The 20,409-nt window shown below is 39.5% G+C and overlaps 1 long non-coding RNA gene and 2 pseudogenes across 3 annotated transcripts in view; 2 read left to right on the top strand and 1 right to left on the bottom strand.

The window, feature by feature from the left end:
* The first annotated feature begins 28 nt into the window (after window positions 1-28).
* The window catches only part of LOC143680638 (uncharacterized), a 79,577-nt gene continuing 59,196 nt past the window's right edge, over window positions 29-20,409 (top strand). For 2 of the 3 annotated variants that reach the window (XR_013174101.1, XR_013174100.1), the window contains exon 1: window positions 12,938-13,701. This is a non-coding gene — a long non-coding RNA (uncharacterized LOC143680638). Of the gene's footprint in view, window positions 426-12,937; window positions 13,702-20,409 lie in introns of those variants that run through there. The other variant, XR_013174102.1, reaches the window with a different exon arrangement.
* On the top strand, window positions 2,240-6,098 carry LOC143678958 (pachytene checkpoint protein 2 homolog pseudogene; annotated as a pseudogene).
* LOC143678953 (uncharacterized) lies at window positions 10,829-12,822 on the bottom strand (annotated as a pseudogene).

Below are 20,409 nucleotides of genomic sequence, written 5' to 3'. Positions count from 1 at the left end.
CTGGCGCGGGCGACACGGGAGGCGTGAAAGCGAGGGGCGGGAAGCGGCGCAGAGATCGGCTGGGCTCTTGGGAGTCGCCGAGGGCACTGTGAGCCGCCGCCGCCTCGATCTGCGTCTCCCCTTACGCGACTGGGGGCTCAGTGACGTCGGCCCCTAGAGGCTGTGGGGATGCTCCGGGTTGGGGCTTTAGGGGTGGAAGGAAGCGTAACGCCGTTGGAAGCGAGGCCTGGAAGCTGAGAATGGCGGAGGCAGGCAGGTTCTGGCAGCTTTAGCGCAGCCGCTCCGCGGAGCCGCACTCACCCGCGCAGAGCCTTCTACACACCCCTTCGGGACCTACCCCAACCGAGGGGTCGGGTGATCCCATTTCCCCATTCCGTCTTCAGTGGAAGCGTCTGAGTCCTGACCGCCCGGCCAGTCTGGTCCTGGTGAGCTTTATCTCTATCAGAGGAAGTGGCAAGACCCAGACTTGGGGGGGGGGGGGTTACCTTATGTTAGAGGAAGTGGTTTTCTTACTGCACCTAAAATTCCTGCACTCATGTCAGTGCTAGGGAGAATGTAATCAAGCTTTTAGTTTTTTCCCCCTCCCCCATACCGTTGTTCACCATGAGAATCACAAAATATTCAACATGGAATATTATCATGACATCTGGATGTGTTTTTTTTTTCATTTTTTAAAAGCATTTTTATTGAAAATCGTCACACATAAAGTCCATACATGGTGTACAATCAGTGGCTCACAATATCACATAGTTGTGTATTCATCACTATGATCATTTTTAGAACATTTGCATACATCACTCCAGAAAAATAAAAAAGAAAAAACTCATATATCCCATACCCCTTATCCCTCCCTCTCATTGACCACCAGTATTTCAATCTACCCAATTTTTTACTCTTTATCCACCCAGTTATTTGTTTCTTTTCTATCCTTATTTTTTTACTCATCTGTCCATACCCTGAATAAAAGGAGTGTTAGAAGATTTTCACAATCACATAGTCACGTTGTAACAGCTATATCATTGTACAATCATCTTCAAGAATCAGGGGTACTGGAACATAGTTCAACAGTTTCAGGTATTTCCCTCCAGCCACTCCAATACACCATATAGTAAAAAGGGATAGCTATATAATGCATAAGAATAACTTCCAGGATAACTTCTCAACTTTATTTGGAATCTCTCAGCCACTTAAACTTTATTTTGTTTCGTTTCTCTCTTCCCCCTTTAGGTTAAGAAGACTTTCTCATTCCGATGATGCTGGGTCCTGGTGAATCCTGGAGTTTTGTATCACACTGCCAGGGAGATTTATACCCCTGGGAGTCATGTCCCACATAGAGGGAAGGGCAGTGAGTTTACCTCTCAAGTTGGCTTAGAAAGAGAGAGGCCGTATAGGAGCAAAAAAAGAGGTTTCTCAGGGCGGGGGATTACTCTTAGGCATAATTATAAGTAGGCTTAGCTTATCCTGTGCAGAAATAAGTTTCATAGGGGAGAACTCCAAGATCAAGGGCTCAACCTATTGATTTTGTTGATCACACTGCTTGAGAGAATATCAGGAATTCTCCAAATGGGGAAGTTGAATATTTCCTCCTTTCTCCCCAGTCCTCCAAGGGGACTTGCAAAGACTTTTTTATACATTGCCCAAATCACTCTGAGATATACTGAGGCACCACACTAACCTGTACAAACCAACAAGATCTGACTCCCTTTTCAAAATTCCATGTACTTAGGATGTTCAACTAAACTGACCATACGAATTAAATCAGGTCATGCACTACCCAAAATATAAATTTCCCACCAGATATCTCTCCCTTTGGTCTCACACAGAAGTTGAAGTTTTAAAGTATGAACCATATCATCTTTTACACTGTATTCTGATTGACCTTAGTCCTAAATGATTTTTTTTTTTTGGCAAATAGCTAAAATGAAAACAATATTTCACCTTTTCTCTTCCTTTCCTCTCTCAAGACAAGCAAAGCTCACAGAGCAGGAAAGAAAAAAAAGATATATCATTTGGTGTTTTGTCCAAGGCAAGGGAAGGAAAAAGATGACAATACAGGAGTGTGAAAAACTTGCAGTTGAAAAATCAGGAACTGCAAAATAAATTAATAACATATAGCAAACAGAATGGTAAATGTTCAACTATAGAATATATTTACACTACAGGATGCCTCACAGATTTTTAGCTCTAAAGTAACATAAATAAAATTGGCTCTTGAAAATTCAGCAAGTCGTCTGCTTCCATGGCTGGAAGTAAGGGTTGCTCAGTTTAGAACTTAGGAGACATAGATGTAAGAGTTGAAAGGAGTAACAGAAGGATACATGGCTCTGTGGTCCATGATTCCTTAATCATTCCAAGTGAGAATAATCTGCCCTGTATTTAATGATTTAAAGAAGACATCAGCCTATCTCTCCTGATCACTATCATTTAAACAAACTGATTCAATTTAAATATTTATTGAGAGTCTATTAGTACGAGGTACTGTACTAAAACATTGTGGATACAAAACTGGAATGGCAAGCGGGGCAAGAAGGCAGTGGTAGCAAGTATGGGGGGCGTGAGGCTGTGGTGCCAAGTCCTCGATCGTCCACGTGGAGGTGCATCAGCCGAGCAGTAGCAAGCCCATTGATTTGAGCATGTATTATTGCACTTCACATCTTCCAACTAAACGAAAGATGGTCCCAGCAGTGAAAATTTGGAGGAAGAGACAGAAACTATGCAATGCGTGTAATTGCAACCAACCACTGGTTTCTGCTGCAGCTGAATTCCATGGTCTTGGGGGCAGCCTGATATATCACGTAGAAGTTAAATCACAGCTCCTGGATTGCGTGATGATGACCTTGCTGTTTTCAGACAGAAATGTCGACAACACCTTGATAAGCTGGAGCCACATGGTGCTGCTGCACGGTCCTCCAGGAACTGGGAAAACAACCCCGTGTAAAGCATTAGCCCAGAAATTGACCATTAGACTTTCAAGCAGGTACTGCTATGGCCAATTAACTGAAATAAACAGTCTCAAGCTCTAAGTGGTTTTCAGAAAACATCAAGCTGGTAACTACAGTGTTCCAGGAGACCCAAGATTTGATTGACAGCACAGCACAGCCTTGGCATTTGTGCTCTTAGATGAGGTGGAAAGGCTCAAGGCAACCCTGTGCCTGCAGGGCAGACACAGATCCCTCCGATGCTATCCGCAAGGCCATCCCAGATCGACCAGATTAAAAGGCATTCCAACGTGGTGACCCAAGCGGATACAGTCCGCATGAAGCGGTAGTAGGGCCTCCCTCGGTGGTAGCCATCTTCAAAATCTCTCTTTCTTGTCTGGAGAATGAATGAAGTGTCAGATCATCTAACCTTGGCAGCAGCCAAGATGATTGTATTCATAGAAAACAAAAACGTGTCCAAGTTGAGTCTCCTTTCAAGTGAACTTTAAGGAAGAGCGAGGCCCTCAGCACTGGTCCTGCAGAAGCTCCACCTCCTGGTGCTAGATCTGTTTTTAAACATACTCATTGAGAACTGCAGGGTGTAGGTCATCCCTGCCACCCACAGAGGTGGAAAGTTTCCATTCATTTATGCTATTTACCAAACACTGTTCAAGTCTCTTGATGAGCAAGGTAGATAGGCTGTGTGCTCTCCTGGGGCTTTTGTTCTAGTGGAGGGAGACAGATGACAGACTATAAACACCTAATTAAACATGAATATTTTAGATAGCCATAAATCCTATTCTGAGACGCAAAAGAAGATGGTGTACTAGATAGAGAGTGCTTTGGATTAGATGGTCTGGGAAAGCCTCCAGGAAAGGTAGGTAAAGTACTCTTAACACATATTAAGTGCTTGGGAAACGGTAGTTATTATTTGGAAAATGATGTTGATTCATGCAATACCTCTTGCTTTGCCTACTATATGCTGGGCCCTATGCCAGGCCTGGTGATGAAATGTGGAGATAGCTGGTCCCTGTTCTTACAGGAAAGGCAGATTGCATTCAATTGCGTTGAAGTGTAGGGTAAATGCTAATAAGGGGAGGGTGCCGAACGATTGAGGTATAGAATGGGATGAATCTTCTAGATGGGGTTTGCCAGGCTGTGGTGGTTTGGGGTTAAGTAATGATAATCCATTCTTGGGCATGTGAACCCATTGTAAAGAGGTCCTTTTGACAGGGGGAGGGGTACTTCAGTAAAGGTGTGGCCCAGTTAAATTAGGATGGGTCTTAATCCTATTACTGTAGGCTTTAGGGAGAAGGCCTGAGAGAGAGAAGCCAAGGGGAGGAGCCAGAACTGGAAGTCAAAAGAAAAGGAAGGGAGAGGAGAGGATGTGGCATGTGCTTGCCATGTGACAGAAAAGCCAAGGAACCCAAAAGATGGCCAGTCAGCCAGAAGATACTGACCCTAGGAGGAAGGCAAGCCTTCTTGCCTCAGAAACCGTGAGCCAGGACATTCCTGCTAAGAAGCCAATCCATTATATGGTATTTTAGCAGCAGGGAAATTAAGGCATAGGTTAAGGAAGGAGCATGGCAGTGTGGAGGATAGTTACCCACATACAGTGATTTGAGTTTTCATCATAGTGTTGCATTTTGCGTGTATGTGTGTAGGTGTGCAAGTTGATCATATTTACCCAGTTATCCACTGAAAGAGGACTTGAAGTAAGATTATTGATAAAATTTCTAGCCACTCTAGAAAACTCTGTAAAGTATCTGCAATTTTTTTCATTTTTAAAAATAAACTTTATTTTTAGAGCAGTTTCAGATTTTCAGAAAAATTGCACAGAAAGTTCCCTTAAACCCCATACACATGATTTCCTCTATTATTAACAAATATAACAAATGTAATTCCATTAGTTTACATTAGAGTTCACTCTCTGTGTTGTCTGAGTTCCAAAGGTTTTGACAAGCAAATATTGTCATATGTCCACTATTAAAATATCACAGATTAGTCTCACTGTACTAAAAATGACCTTTGTTCCACCTATTCGTCCTCTCTCTACCTTCTTCCCCCTTTTTATCACTGAATATTAATTCTGATGATATGCCAGTTTGTCCACTCACCTTTGGAAGGGCATCTTGGTTGCTTCGGATTTGGGGCAATTATGAATAAATCTGCCATAATGAACATTCATGTACAGGTTTCTGAGTGGACTTAAGTTTTCAGCTCCTTTAGTAAGTACATAGGAGCATGATAGCTGAATCACATGGTAAAGCCTATGGTTAGCTTTGCAAGAAGCTGCCAAACGGCCTTCCAAAGTGGCAATACCATTTTGTATTTCCACCAGCAATGACTGAAAGCTACTGTAATTTCATCTCTAAACTAATTTGACTTCAAGCTTTGATTTTAAATGCATTGCATCTTAATTCTCCCTATAGGGGAGAAAGAGAAGAGTTTGACCATCATTAGGCACTATTAACAAGGTATTGTGGAGATAACTTAGAAAACATGGGTAAACTATAAATATGGAGAATGAGTAAGGAAACAGATCATTGATCTCCATAAAAGGGGCAATCATATAATTGTCTGTTGTAAATTAGGAAAATATAATGAAAGAAGAAAAGCGCCTGTTAGGATTTACATTATCAGAGGTTGCAAACTGGCAATCCTCTTGTACCCTGCTGACATTTTTTGCCTTAACCTTGCAGTATTGAATTTTTTTTTTTTGAATTCGCTGTCAACATTTTTAAAACATCAGTGTCACATAAAAATGCAAATTTCTGTCTCCTGAAAAGTCAGATCTAGCAATGCTGGACTCAGGTTCTTCTTGCCCTTCGCAGACAGCGTTATGTACTCTGAAGGTACCCCCCATACGCTGACGTTAAATGGCAATTGTCATCTTAACCCCACTCTTCTACTGTTATTTTTTCTTACAGTGGAGTTTGGAGGAAAATGAAATAATTCTTGCATCCTTATCTCTGTCAAAATTGTGAAAATGAAAGGTTGGCAAAGAGCCACGCGTTTCAAAGTCAAACAAAAGAGAATATAATTCTCTGTAAAACTAAAAACGTTCCTGTACACTTAATATGCTGACAGATTTGGAAGAAGACTATCTGTCCAGCCCGGGAATTGAGCTTAACCTCTGATTTAAACAGAGGTTAGGTGCTCAGTGGACTGAGCTCCATTCCACAGTGCCAGAGTGGGGGGTGGGGAAGGTGGGGGTAGGGTGGGGGGGGATAGCTATTTTCCCAAGAACTAGCTAGAAGTGCAATGGGAAAGGAAGAAAGGTGAGGCAGGGGATTTGTAAAAAGGGAAAGCTAGGCTAAGGGAAGGATTTACTTTTGATTAGAGGGTGGAAGGTCTGATATCAGAAAAAAAAATGCTTTCAGGCAGATATAAGGGTTGGGGAGAACCTGAAAGTCCTTGGAATCATCTCCCAGTGACAAGAAGGAAGGAAACTTCAAGGATTTCAAAGGGCTTTTGCTCTTGGCTGATTTATATATTCTTCTGTACTGCTTTGGAGAGACTGAAGGAAAAATTGAAGGGATTAGTGATGGCGATTTAGACAGTGATGTCTGTCTCTCTCACTAGATCATAAATGCCTAAACATACTTTGTTGATAAATATGTGTGGCCTGTTAGACATAGGAGGCTTGAGGGAAAGATGGCACAACATGTTAGAGAAGCACTTGGCTGCGTTCCAGTAGCCACAACAGCAGTTTCCCGTCTGCCTACCACTGGCGGTAAAAGAACAATATGTCCCTATTTATTGTTGTAACTAGGTAAAAATTCTTATGTGTGTGGGAAGGGACATATAGAACTCAAAATTGTTAGGATGGAGGGCTTATGTTTTATTATTCTTATTATCTTGTTAAACTTGACTGTCTTTCCAGAAAAAAAAAAGAATAAAAATAGTGCTGGGGCATAGGAAACTGTACACATGGATCAAAGCAGTTGTACTAGCCACCTGTTGAGTGAGTGGAGTCAATAATCTCTCCACTGCTCTCCTTTATCATGTACGTGTGATCACTCCTTCCTATTATATCTATAGGACTTCTACAATCTGAAGGGAAGTTGAAACAGGAAATGTGGAAGTAAAAATGAAAAGACAACCGCTTTAAATGTTTGAATGATGAATGACTGTCAGAGGGCTCTTACAGTAGTAAATGCTGACAGTTCTTTCCCTCCCTGAAAAGTACCCTCAAGGTTTATTGATTACTGTGAAATGGTTTAGTAAATTTCACAAGTAATAATTTTTAGAAAAAAAAATTTTGTACATAAATGGTTAAAGGGTTAGATCTAAAGGCATGATGTAGAAATCGAGTAACTAAAGGCCAAAAGCCAAGTTGGAATATCTTGAAAGATAGTGATTTAAGCTAGCCAATTCTATGATGCGTTCTTAGTTAAGGATTAGAAGTCCGTGCTCTAAAGGAAAGAATTTATTATTTTTACTGTGGTTATTGGCTAGAAATTTGTGAAAGTTTCCTATCTATGTGAATATAAGATGCTATCACAGCGAAGGAAAAGGCAAAAAAAGGAAAAACAGAAGAGAAAAAGCATATAGAAAAAAAGGCAAAAGAGCTGGAAAAGGAAAGCAGGGAGAGAGACAATGGGAGAAAGGAAAGTGTTTGGAGAGGAACCTGTTTGAAAGCCTGCCTTGCCCAGGCTTTCTCTTAAGGAGAGCTGACTACATGACTCTGTCACGTTGGCCAGGGCTGATTGAACAGGACTAGCTGTCTGACTCAAAGACAGTCAGTCTATTTACTGGCTAACTGCCTGTTTCGTGGCACAAAACACTTTGTTATTGGATCCTCTGGGTGATTGAAATGCAAGATATGGCAGGAGTTCAAAGTAGGGTAGAAGCTGAAAAATTGTCATGTAAAGTAGTAAGCAGAAACCATGAGGCAGCAGGAGCACGGGGTGGTGAAGTGGCAGGAACTCCAGAAGCAGAACAAAAAGTTACTGAAGGGTGCCAGGGAACCCACACCTAGTCCTTAAAACTGCCTTGAATACCAAAGAGCCTGCTAATTTCCAAACTCAAAGTCTTTGAGGCTTAGTGCTAGTGGTGAACTAAAAGTGGGAGTGAGAGAAGTCCGTCCCTGGTAAAGGCAGTGAAGACATACATTGTCCATAGAGAAGTAAAAATGGTAGTAAAAATAATAAATCAGATTACTTGCTATTATCACCATGACCTGATAGTGTTATCACGAACAATGTTAGTGATAAAATACTCCTCCCCAGAAAAACCTTGCTGCTGATCTAAATTCTAAACAATTGTCGTGGCTGCTTTTGAATTTTAACAATCTATATGTAAGCTTCAGATTAGCCCATTTTCATTACTTATCCCTTAATAAGTAAACTACTTTTCGTGCACGTTAATTTGGGAAATTCCCTGATGTATACTTGGCCCTCTATTTATGTTTACCTCATTTGTTCCAAGAATAGATTGGTTACAAGAGACTGGAAGCTGTCTTCCAGTACAATTTCTGTCTCCAATTCCTGGGTTTATAATTCCACTGTTTAAATGTAGATTTGAAGTATGCAGTGATAACTCAGTGATTGTGAAGATAAAGTGACAAAACTTGAGTTTTTATTTCCATCATTCTCAGTGATCACTGGATGCTTGGAAATATGGTAGGCACCTTGCTACCAAACCGAAATAACCTAACAGCAAGAAGGGTAAAGTAGTAAGGTGGGAAGGATCTGCGTCCTTAATGACGTAATTGAGCCACAACCCAACTTGAAACTTATTTTACCTCAGGACTTCTTGTTGAGTGAAGAAATATCCTTATTTTTAAAGATACTTTGACCCAGGGGTTTCTGTTACTTGTTGGCAAAAGCATCCTATAGTCTGATAAATTAGGTATGCTAATATTTTATTTTGAATTTTGAATTTATATTCATTAGTGAGAATAACCCAAGGGTTTTTTTTTTTACATTTTTACTGTCATTGTTAGATGATATTATCAGGGGTTAAAAGTCTTAATAAAGTGAATAAGAAAGCTTGTGAGTCTTCTATTAGCTGCAATACATTAAGTAGCTCAGAAATCATTTATTCTTTAAGATATGTTAAGACTTTCTGGTAAAACAATCTGTAACTGGTGCTTTTTGTAATTAAATCTTGTGCTACATTTTCAAGTTCTCTGATTATTGGGCTATTTTCTGTCTTCATGGGTCAGTATTAGTAATTTATATTTTCCCCTGAATTTGTGTATTTCATGCGGATTTTCTAATTTATTGTCATTGTTAGAGATTATAAGCATTTTTAAACCTGTCTTTGATTATATTTCCTTCCTCATCAAATGTATTTGTATTCCTCCCCCATCTCCACCCTTTTCTAATCTTGGTCAGTCTTACTAATTGTTTGTGTGTCATATTAATTATATATAAAAATACTGTTTGATATATCAGGTCTGTATAATTTTGTTTTGCTATGCTTTTGAATTCAATAATTTCTGCTCTTTTTTCTCTCTTTAAAAAGTTTGTTTGAATATCCAGTCAAAATCAACAGGGCATCTCCCTTGAAATGTTATCTATACCTTATTTCCAGGTAGACCACAGGACAGTATACTGTCTTAGAATGTGCTCAGAAGGCTCTGTCATTGATCAGGTAACAGAGAAAAAACCTGAGAGTCCTTTTTTCAAATGGATGAAGGATAGACAGAGACAGAATTCAAATTTCATCTTGTGGCTTGTGGTTTCTCCTCCTCCTCTGCCTCTGCCACCATCAAATCATCCTTGGCCTCTGCCGTGACCCCAAAGCTACCTTCACCCTGAGGCTTGCCCAAGTCCAAAGTAACTTTGTTTCCATCAGTTTCACCATCTTCCATGACCTCCTTGGCAGCTTTGGCATCTTCCTCACTGTTGAAGTCTACAAACCCAAACCTTTTGGAGGATCCTATTTCCCGATCAGTGAATATCTTGGCACTAATGAAGCCATCAAATGACTCCTTCAATGCCTCTTTGGTGGTGTCCTCAGACATACCCTTGACAGAGTTTTGAAAGGCTGGCTTCTTGCATTAGGTGATCCCCTGGGCCCTTGCAATTCCAGCCTGATTGCTCTGCCCTCAATTTCTCTTTTATTACAGGAATTTAAAGCTTCTTTTGCATCTTCAAATGAAGCAAATTCTTTAAATGCATACCCTTTAGATTTGCTGTTTTGGTTCTGAGGCACCTTGATAGAAGTTGCCTTCTCAGATACTTCCTGAAGTGTTCTATTGCTTTGTAGGAGAGGTTGTTTAAAACCAGATTATTTGCTTCACCACTCCAAGTGCCATTCTTTCCACCTCCATAATCTTGACTTTACCCTTTCTCTCTCGTGTAGTACAGAGAAATGAATTGCCCATCAATCTCTGTTCCCTGCTTTTCTACCAGTGTTTTCTCTACATCAGCCTCTGTCTTAAATTCAATATGAGCAATTCCTTTACTCTACCCATCCTTGCTGACTAATCTGATCTCATCTTCAAACACTTCTTCAAGCAGCATCTTCAAACACTTCTTTTAATTCATCCTGAGTGACTTTGTAAGGCAGATTTTTGGTCGAAAGTGTTCTAGCATCTCAATCTCTCTTACTGTCTTTTCCCTTTGGTTTCTCTAATTTAATTTCACTACCAAAGACTTTTGAAACTGCGAGCTTCAAGGCTTTTTCCAGGTCTTCAGCAGACTCAAACTTCCTACACACGCCGATTTTAACGTCCATAACAGCAAGATCATTTTTAGGAAAAAGGTCGCTGATCCCTGTTTTCAATTCAGGAGCAGATTTGTTGAAGTTCAGGTTTCCAACAAAAAGATGGAAAGCTATAGTTTCTAATGCTTCTACTTTCTGTATCTTGGCTTCAGGAGTGGCTTTCTGTTTGGATATTTCTTTCATTTTTCAGGTGCTTCTTTGACAGGCTCTTCCTCTTTTTACTCCTCCGCCTCCTCCTACTTATCGTCATCATCCTACTTATCCTAGTCCTCATCATATTCCTCATCGTGTTCATCTTCCTCTTCCTCCTCCTCATTCTCTTCATCTTCAGCCATGCTCTTGGCTTTCACAGGAACAGCTTTTGTAGGAGCTTTCTTTCCTTTGGCTGGTGTAGTCTCCATAGCTCATTAAGTAGCTCAGAAATCATTTGTTCTTTAAGATATGTTAAGACTTTCTGGTAAAACAATCTGTAACTGTCATCTTCATCATTGTCATCCTCATTGTCGTCTTCATCATCTTCATTCTCATCATCGTCCTCCTCCTGAGGCAGAAGCAGTAGCTGCTGCTTTCATCACTGCTTGCTCAAATTCATTCTCATCCTCATCCTCGCTGTCTTCATCATCTTCCTCATCACTGTCATCCTTCTTGGCATTCTTACCAATCTATGCCTCCTTGGATGGGACCATGGCTCCCTTCTTAGCAGGAGTTGCCACCACCACTGCCTTGAAGGGCATGGCTCCCTTCTTGCGAGATGTTGCTTCTGCTTTGGCTGGTTAGCCATCTTTTTGGCAGGTATGACGATTGCTTCTTTGCCAGGAGTGACATCTACTTTTTTGGCAGGTGTGACAACTGCAACCCTTTTGTCCAAGAAACCAGCATCTTCTTTGTTGGAGTTGTGATGTCTTCTTGGCTTTTTTTTCTGAGGAATAACAACCTCTTCTCCATTGCTATATTCTTCTTCATCTTCTGACATTTCCTCATCATCACTATCTTTTTCTACCTCGTTTGGTGGAGGAGCCGTTTTCTTGGGATCACCTTGATTTTTACCAGCTTCACCATGGTGGCAGCTTATGATGGCGGAGTGTAGGGTGGACGAGTGATGCAGATGAGCCCTGAGAAACACAACCGTTGATGGTGGCCACAGCTACTGAGGATGCTGGGGCACGGCCGTTGGTTGCCAGCTAGAGCTCGAGAAAACAATTTATACTTTTGTTTTTATTAGTTTCTTTCCCCTGTTATCTCTTGGTTTCTTTTGATGTGTTTTAGTTTCTTGAATTGAAATGCTTAGTCCATTTATTTTCAGATTTCCATATATATTAATGAAGTTGAGTTAAAGCTTTGGCGCTACCAGGTAAATTTTGAAATTCAGTGTTTGTTGTTAATTTCCAAACAGTCAATGCTTTGGTAATGATTTCCACTTTAACCCAAGAATTACTTAGAAAACTTTTATAATATCTGTGTAGCTATATTGTATTTGCTATCTTTTTCTTATTAATTTGTTTTATTACAATATGGTCTGTACTTTTAGAAATATATGTATTTCTAAAATATATATGTTCAGATTTTACTGAATATATATATATATATTCAGATTTTACTTGTGATCTAGTCCTGATAAATGTTTATTAATGCTTTTGGTCATTTTAAAAGAATGAGTATTCTCTGTTTAAAGGAAATAACCATATCTACCTATTTATATCTGTCTATCTATTGATCAATGATGTCTTCCATTTCCTTAGCTTACTAAGGTCTTTCCTCTTTTTGCTTACTCTTTGTCTTCCTACCTCACCAATCTCTCTTTCTCTTCTGGATCATTCCATCAGCATACAAACATGCTCTAGTCCAATAGAAATACAACTCTGTCCAATGGAAATATAATGTAAGCCAAATATATAATTTTGAATTTTCTAGTGTGTCCTAAAAAAGTAAAAAGAAATAGGTGCTTATTTTAATGATACATTTTATTTAATCCAAATACATAAAATATTATCCTGTCATTATATAATAGATATAAAAATTATTAATGATATATTCCCTTTTTCATAAGTCTTTGAAAACTAGTATATATTTTACACTTATAGAAGTTCACACACCACATTTCAAGACTCAGTAGCCACCTGTAACCAGTTGCTTCCATATTGGACAGCTTGGTTTTAATATTTTTTTATATTTAAAAATCCTACCTTGGCCCCACATTTCCTCTCACTTCCACTGACTTCTCCATTTCTCTCTATCTTTCTTTTCTCACCATTGCAGCTCATCTTGTTAAATTCAATTTTCTTCACTTTCAATGCATTTGACAGAGTTAACCAATTTGGGGGAAAACTGCTCTCTCTGCTTCTGTAACATAAAAAAAAAAAAAAACACCTGATTTTTCCTCCTCTGGCTACTCTTGGTTGACTTCACTGGCTCCTCATTCCCTCTCTAACTTCTAAATATATTGGAGGCTTCTCAGGACGTGGTCTTTGGACATTTTCTTTGTATACAGTTTATCCCTAAGTGATACTGTCTAGTCTTCTGGGCCTATATGATATCTAAATGTTTATTTTATCTTCAGTCTAGCTCATAATTAGTATAGCCACCTGTCTGTTTGACACCTTGACCTTTGAGTGTCATAGACATTTGAAATATGTCCAAAATGTAATTCTCTATTCCCTCTACCAAAGCAAACTCACTCAATCAAAAACTGGTTGACTTCAGTTTTCCTCTTCTCAATAGAAAAACAATCATTCTCACCCCTTTTACTCACTCCCCACAGAGTCTTGATGCCACGTGCAAATTTCTCAGCTTCCAAAGCATATCTTTTAACTGTTCTCTCCACCCTTATTCCTAGCCTCTGTATTCAAATGCGCCAGTCATTTCCTCTCAGTTCTAAACCCACCATTTTTTTTTTGCCCTATTTTGTGTTACTGGAGCTACATTTACAACTGCAAAGTACTTTTTTTTTTCTCTGCAGAAGGCTCTGCTACATTCAGCCAATAGCAGGCACTGAAGGAAGACTCAAGGCTAGAAGAAGAAGAGACTTATCTTCATCCATTTTTTTTCTCCACATGAAAGTAAATGGTTCAGTAGACAGCAGAGCCCAGAAGTATACCATGTGGTGGTGAGTTGTCATCATGGTTCCAATGAAGTCCTCCAGCAAGTTTCTTCTTCACACCTGCAGTGGGTAGCATATTTCTGCATTAGTTAAGCCATCTCCTAAGAGGAGAAGCTCAACTTTGTGCAAATTTCCTCTATGTCTTCTCCTTGTTTACCTTTTCCTCAGCCTTAGGAATGGCACCTGTATTCTGTGCTTGCCATCTCTGGTCACCATAGAATTCTCTTTAACCCCTTCTAGTACTAACCACCTTCAGCAGTGGTTAACAGTTCTTTATAGTAAACTTTCCCTTTTTGAATAGCAGTATAATTCCTCTGTTTTGACTCAGCCCTAATTGAAGCAGAAACTGGTATCAGGAGTAGTCCTAGGAGGAAAACTCTCAAAGATTGGATTTGGAATTGGTTCATTCTGAGCTCCTTGACAATGGGAAATGTGATGCTTATGATCCATGACATTCAGTGACATCACAATCAAATTATAACCTGTGACTGATTGTGATGATTGCCAACTGAAGCAGGTACCTTGGCCATAGTGGCTACTGTGCTTGACTGTGTGACAGCAATGATAGCTCAAGCACTGTGGTGTAGGACAGACATTTCTGTATGTAGTGGAGTGCTTATAGAAAGAAAATGAAAAGCTCAGGACCTGAAACACTGGGTTCAATTCTTGGTCTGATAATCAGACAGAGTTCATGACAGTCCTAAACAAATCTTTTTATTTCTTGTAGCCACAGGATTGATATTATTGAAAATCAAACACTAAATTTAATTGTTCAAGCTGCAGAATTACAACATCAGTTGGGTTTCACATCCTTACTAAGTTTTCCATGTGAAAGTTAAGTCATTGACTAGGAAATAGGACTCCAAAACTTGAAATGGAACATCTGCTTGGAGTCAGATGAAACTGAGAATCTTGAGTCATTGAGTCAATGTGCATTGGAAGTAGTTTGCCTTTCAGTGTCTGAGGAACCTTTTCCCTCCTTCAAAAACCTTTTAATTCCTTTACCTGGAACAGTTGCCTCACCAAAGAGAGAGTGCCCACTCTCCTCAAAACCTACCCTTTATTGCCAGTAGACCCATAACTAGGCTCAAATTTCACCAGGTGTTAGTGGCCTGGAAGTGGCAGCATATCTTAAGTATTAATCTGGAGCACAGCCCAGTTTCCCAAATTTGCCTCTTCCTCTAGAGAGTCATCCTGTTACTGGACAAAGTTGGTAGATTCTTCTGTCCAATGTGCTCAAATGATCAGTTCCTTAGATACCAGGGCTTCAAAGAGAGAAAAAATTTATTACTAGGTGTGTAGCAGGAGAGCAGATGGCCTGTTGGCCCAAAACCTGTCTTCCTGAACTGCAGTAATTCTGACAGTTTTATTAGAGAAAAAGATGGGCAGAGTTTAGGATAATTAGCACAGTGACACCAGATGATGTAATTACAGGTGATGTAACTATTGAGCATGTGCAGACTGCAGAGCGTATGTAAGAAAAATGGTGGCCTTAATTTGATGATAGGTGTGATGTTCTAGTACTATACTGAGATGTAGGTTACTTGTAGGTTAAAGTCAGAGTTACTGTGTGTATCAGGCAGGCCCATTTTGGTTAGATCCGGTGTCAGTTATCAAGATAACTTTGGACTAGGGGTGGGTTAATTCTGAGCTGATCCACGACCTTCATTAATAAACATTAGAGATTCTATCTAGTGATTACAAGACTCTAAATTTGAAAAACTGGATAAATGGGTACAGATGAAGGTTAGTCACAAGGGTTTTACAATCACAGGGGCAGAAGATAAAGACTATACAGTCATTAACAGTGATCAAGGCAGCTGGATTACAATTTAGAGATTTTGTTTATTTTGTCCTGCCTACTCCAATATGGTAGAAAGAAAAAAGGAGTATCTATATAATGATTCAGTGATCAAAAATCATCCCTTAAATCCTCATTTCTCGGTTACAATATCTTGCTCTGCAGAAGTGATTGTGGCCAAAATAACCTCAATGCTATGTCTTCATCAAAGCCCAGATTCCAAATTCTCAACCAGTGTCTTTGAATACCTGCTTTCTCAAACAAAATTTGAGAGGTCATTTTGAGGCTCTTAAATAGAAGAATTCTCTCTAAAGAAACATATCTGTAGTGACTGTTAAATTTTGGACCTTGCTTTGTCAGTTACAAAATAAACAGACTTCTAGCTTTCTGATGTTTTGGTGATACTTAAGTGGCATATGAGTCTTGTGTAGGAGAAATTGGGCACAAGGCAGGGGTGGCTTCTTTTTCTATGAGATTTGTTTTCCTGACCTGTAAGTGCTGAGCCATCTTTAGCAAATGGCTGGGATTTAGCTGCTGAAGAGAGGTTCTCTGTTTTAAGAAGGAATGTGGGATTGCCCTAGTCCTTAGGTATGAGCTCAAGTATCTCTAAACTAAACTCTTTAGTTTTACATAAAGCTAGACAATTAAGGCAATGTAAACAGTTTATTTACATATGTTATCTGGTCAATAACACTTGCCCAGAAGTCTCCTTGGGCAGATTGGCTTGTTTTGCAGTTAAAATCAAAGTTTGGAAGTCCAGAACTTGACCTTATAGCTTTGATTTATTATTTTTTTTTCCTAGATCTACCTAGGCATATAGTCAGTTCTTATCAACAGACACTCAGCTCTCATTTCTATCTTATGTTAGTGATACTGAACAAATGCTGGGTTCTAGGGCCAATGTGTGTAACAGCCAATCCATGACAAAGGGGTTTCAAAGAGAAAAAGAGTTTGTTGCTACATGTGAAGATCACATGGCCTATCAGCCCCAAGAGCTCTCTCCCTAGGTCTAAGGGATTCAAGGTTTTTATGGATTCAAACAAGGGGAGATGGTACTGTTATCATTACAATATCAAGTATATACAGGGCTGAGAGTAGGCTAGAATAACATCACAACAGTAAGTATACACAGGGCTGAGACTAATTGAAATTCAGTAACTTAGGGTATTAACTTCTGTCTATTCTACAGTATAGAAAGAAAAAGCAGCTAGATAATGATTCAATAATAATAATGATTTGTTAATTCTTAATTTCTCAGCTACGTTAGTTGAGAGAATAATTCCAGTGGAAACTGAACCATAGGTTCAGTCCTATTGGGTACGTGGTAAATTTGCCGTGTTCCATGGTCTTATGTCTGGAAACAATATCATGATTGTAAAAGGAGCAGGGTAGTATAGTTGGCTGATTTACAGAGAGGCATCTCTAATAGAGGGTAAACAATTGAAACAATCTACTGATTGGAGGAGTCAAAGAGTGTTGTTGGTGCTAACTTTTTATATGAAGGAAGATACACTTAAAATTTAAAGAGACTCAGATTTACTTAATATTTCAAATTAATTTACAAAATTACATTATATGTATATCTTGTTTTACTTCTTTTCCTTTCTGCTCATCCTTGACTCAACAAGCAATTTGCCTTCCTGTCTATAAGCCACTATGCACGGTACAGGTACAATCAAGAAGCTGAGGGTGTAATTCTTTTTTCTGTCACCGCTTCTCCTCTATTTTCTTCTCCTTTTGTTCTCCCCATTTCCCCAAACATTTCTTCCTTTCCATAGTTTTTCTAACTTACATTGCTCTTCAAGCATAAAATAAAAATAATTTTCTGCCTATTAAAATACAGTTAAAAAGAAAAAAGGTATAGTTAGCTCAAATCAGGAAGATGTGAGTTTTGAGTAGTCCTTAAAACTAGTCCATGGTGGGTTACACTCCTGCATTTTACCCTTATCACTAAACACCTGCTTGTTGGACAGCTGGAGGCATTGTGGTAGTTCAAGCAACTCTAATTGCTCTACTGAGATCAATTCCATGATGTTGGACTGTAAGCTGTAATAGACTGAAAGGGACTCTTTCAAAATCTGTTTTCCTCCTCTTCCAGGATAAATACCTCTTCTTCTGTCAGAAGCAATTTTAGTTTTAGGGAATTCTCTGTTCAGCTGCTTGCCCAAGTAGAGTCTGGAAAATTTAGTCATACAAAGTTGTATTACCCAATGAAAAGAGTTTGGAATCGCTCCTTTAACCACAAGCTGTGAAACATAAAGGCATGAGTTGACTATTAATTTGGAATAGATTCTTGAGGTTTGGGAACTCTGGTTTTGTGTTTTCTCATGGCTGCATAGCACATGATCTGTTTCACTTGCCCAACTATTGTATTGTGATTACTTAACTAGCATTTACTGTTAGCAGTGAATACAAACTAAGAACATGGTTTGGCTATTTTATTTTAGTGATCAGGTGAACAAATCCTGTGAAAACAAACAAATGAGGTTGACTTTTCCACCTTCCTCTCCAACCTGGGGTTTGTTTTTGTACTTTAGCCTTGGGTCCTAGTTTGGAGCCAGAAATTGCAGCTCAAAGAAGGAACAGTCACTGAAAATAAACAAGGCTAGGCGATAGGAGAAGAGCATAGCTCAGACTGTTTCATAAATGTATCTACCTAAGGATATGTGATGCTAATTACACAGGAAAAGTGGGTTCTTCTAATGAAGACTGATGTATGCGTGCGTGCCTAAGTCAAGTGGATCTGGGGCGTGTGTCTGAATGTGTACAGAAGAAGAAGAAGGAGTGAGACTGTATGTGTGGAGGTCTTTGCAGTACAGGGCTTCCTCAGTCAAGAAAATACCGATGTGCCAGGGTCCGTCCTAAGGCTGAATTAAGTGGGGCATGGGAGAGGGCATTTTCAGAAGAAAAAACATAGATGCCTCCTGAAGGCTGATGAGAAAAGAACCACCTCACAAAAACAGAACATACTGTAAATTAGTCTGATCAAGCTCCAAATTGGATAGAACAGATTGTAGATAATGATGAATTTTGAAGACAGATCAGTGAGCATTATGGAAGTCTTTGCAGAGTAAAGAGTCTTAGAGACAAATCTTGAAGGTTCTGGTTAGGCAAAGAAGAGGGGAGCATGCTCTTTTAGTGGTTCTTCGCTGCCAGTAGTTGAATTGGTCTTCTTTTCAGCAACAGTGAACATTTGGTGGAGGCCAATGTGGTGATAGTGAAATAAAATTTCTACTTCTGAACCGAACTAATTCCTCATCTCCCTCTGCTCCTGCCTTGTCCCCTTCCCCAGGATGTTTTGCGTGTGCAGTAAGTTTTGCTGGACTTTCACCTTCTGAAAAGGCTTGGGAAGATGGGAGGAAGATTTAGTTCAGAGTGATGAGGCCAAGTTTGATTATTTCTGTCCTTGAGAGGTGAAACAAACTTTCCTGCCCCTGAACCTGCCTTTCTTTGCAGCCCTATCTTGTTTTAAATTCCAGCCACACTTAAGTCTTGTCCTTCCCAGAAAACATCTAGAATGCCCTTTGTCTTCAATAGATCACTTGATAAAACCCTGCTGTTTCTCTAAAAACTGGCTCTAAAAACTTCAAGGGCATCCCTGCTTTTCTTATTAGACTGAAAATGGTTATACACTGCTTGGCATCTCATAGATGTTTAGTAAAGATTTTTCAATGGATTAATGAGTCTCAGGCTCTCAGAGATGGAAATTTCCTTTAAAGATCTCTTGTCTTAAGTCTAGCAATGCCTGAATTTCTTGTAAGTATTCTGTTTCCCCCTCTCTTCTTAGGTCTTCTGACCTTTCCTTGTCCCCCAGTCCCCATCGAATGTTGTTCATTTAAAATGTGCTTGAATAGAATATCTTTGAAAAGACACATAAACTGTTCTTACTTTTTGGAATGGGAATTGAGAGATGGGAGTTCGGGGAGAGAAGAGAGTTACATTTCACCAGATACCCTTTCATTGTTTGATTGACCTTTTATGTTTATTGTAGCAGAAATTGCTAGTCGACTTCCACTGTCCTTCTCCCTTTTGTCCTTAGTGAAAGAGCCCCTGGGTTTTGGCTAAGCATGTTGCCACCAGAGAAGTATATTGCCAGAGTGGACACTGCATTTTGTAGGCTCTTGTAAATGTTACATATGACAATATTCTGGCCAATGAGATGTAGCAGCTCCCAGAAGCCTTCTTTCAGAGAACAGCATCTGCTTTGACTCTTTGTTCCTTCCCCCGTCCTGCAGCCTAGATGTGCATGCTTCTACTTGGATCAAGAGATTGAGGCCACACATGGCAAAGGATTAAGATAAAAGGAACCTGGATTCTTAACAAGGAGAATGCCATACCAGTCCTGGACTACCTACATTGGATGTCTTCCTAAAGGGTTAACAATTCCATCTTGTTTTAAACACTGTTGTGTTGTTTTTAACACTTGCAACTGAACTTTCCCTCATACATGTTTTTAAGCTCATGGCAACTAACCATTGCCTGTTGTTTAATCTCCTGGCTGCTAAGACAAATATCATGCAGTGCGTTGGCTTAAAGAGTAGAAATTTATTGGCACACAGTTTTAGTGGCCTGGAAGTTGCTTTTACCTGAGGTTGGTACCAGCACATGGGGCCTTTCAGATAGTTAAAGGCTATCTTAAATTCAATCTAACTTATTTAACAATATTTCCTTTTTCTTTCCCTTGTATATAATAACCAAGAATTGGCTGAGTTGCCTGTTTTTTTAGTGCAGTTTTATTGAGATATATTCACACAGCATACAAACCGTCTGAAGTGTAGAATCACTGGCTCACAGTATCATCACATAGTTTTGGATACAACCACATGATCAATTTTAGAACATTTTCATTACTACACAAAAGAAGTAAAAATCAAAAAGGAAATCCAAATCCTCCCAAACCTCTAACCACCCCT

Source organism: Tamandua tetradactyla, chromosome 4 (assembly GCF_023851605.1).
Source record: "Tamandua tetradactyla isolate mTamTet1 chromosome 4, mTamTet1.pri, whole genome shotgun sequence".
Lineage (NCBI taxonomy): Eukaryota > Metazoa > Chordata > Mammalia > Pilosa > Myrmecophagidae > Tamandua > Tamandua tetradactyla.
Note: the sequence above shows the minus strand (reverse complement) of the source record. Positions and strands in the feature narration are given on the sequence as shown.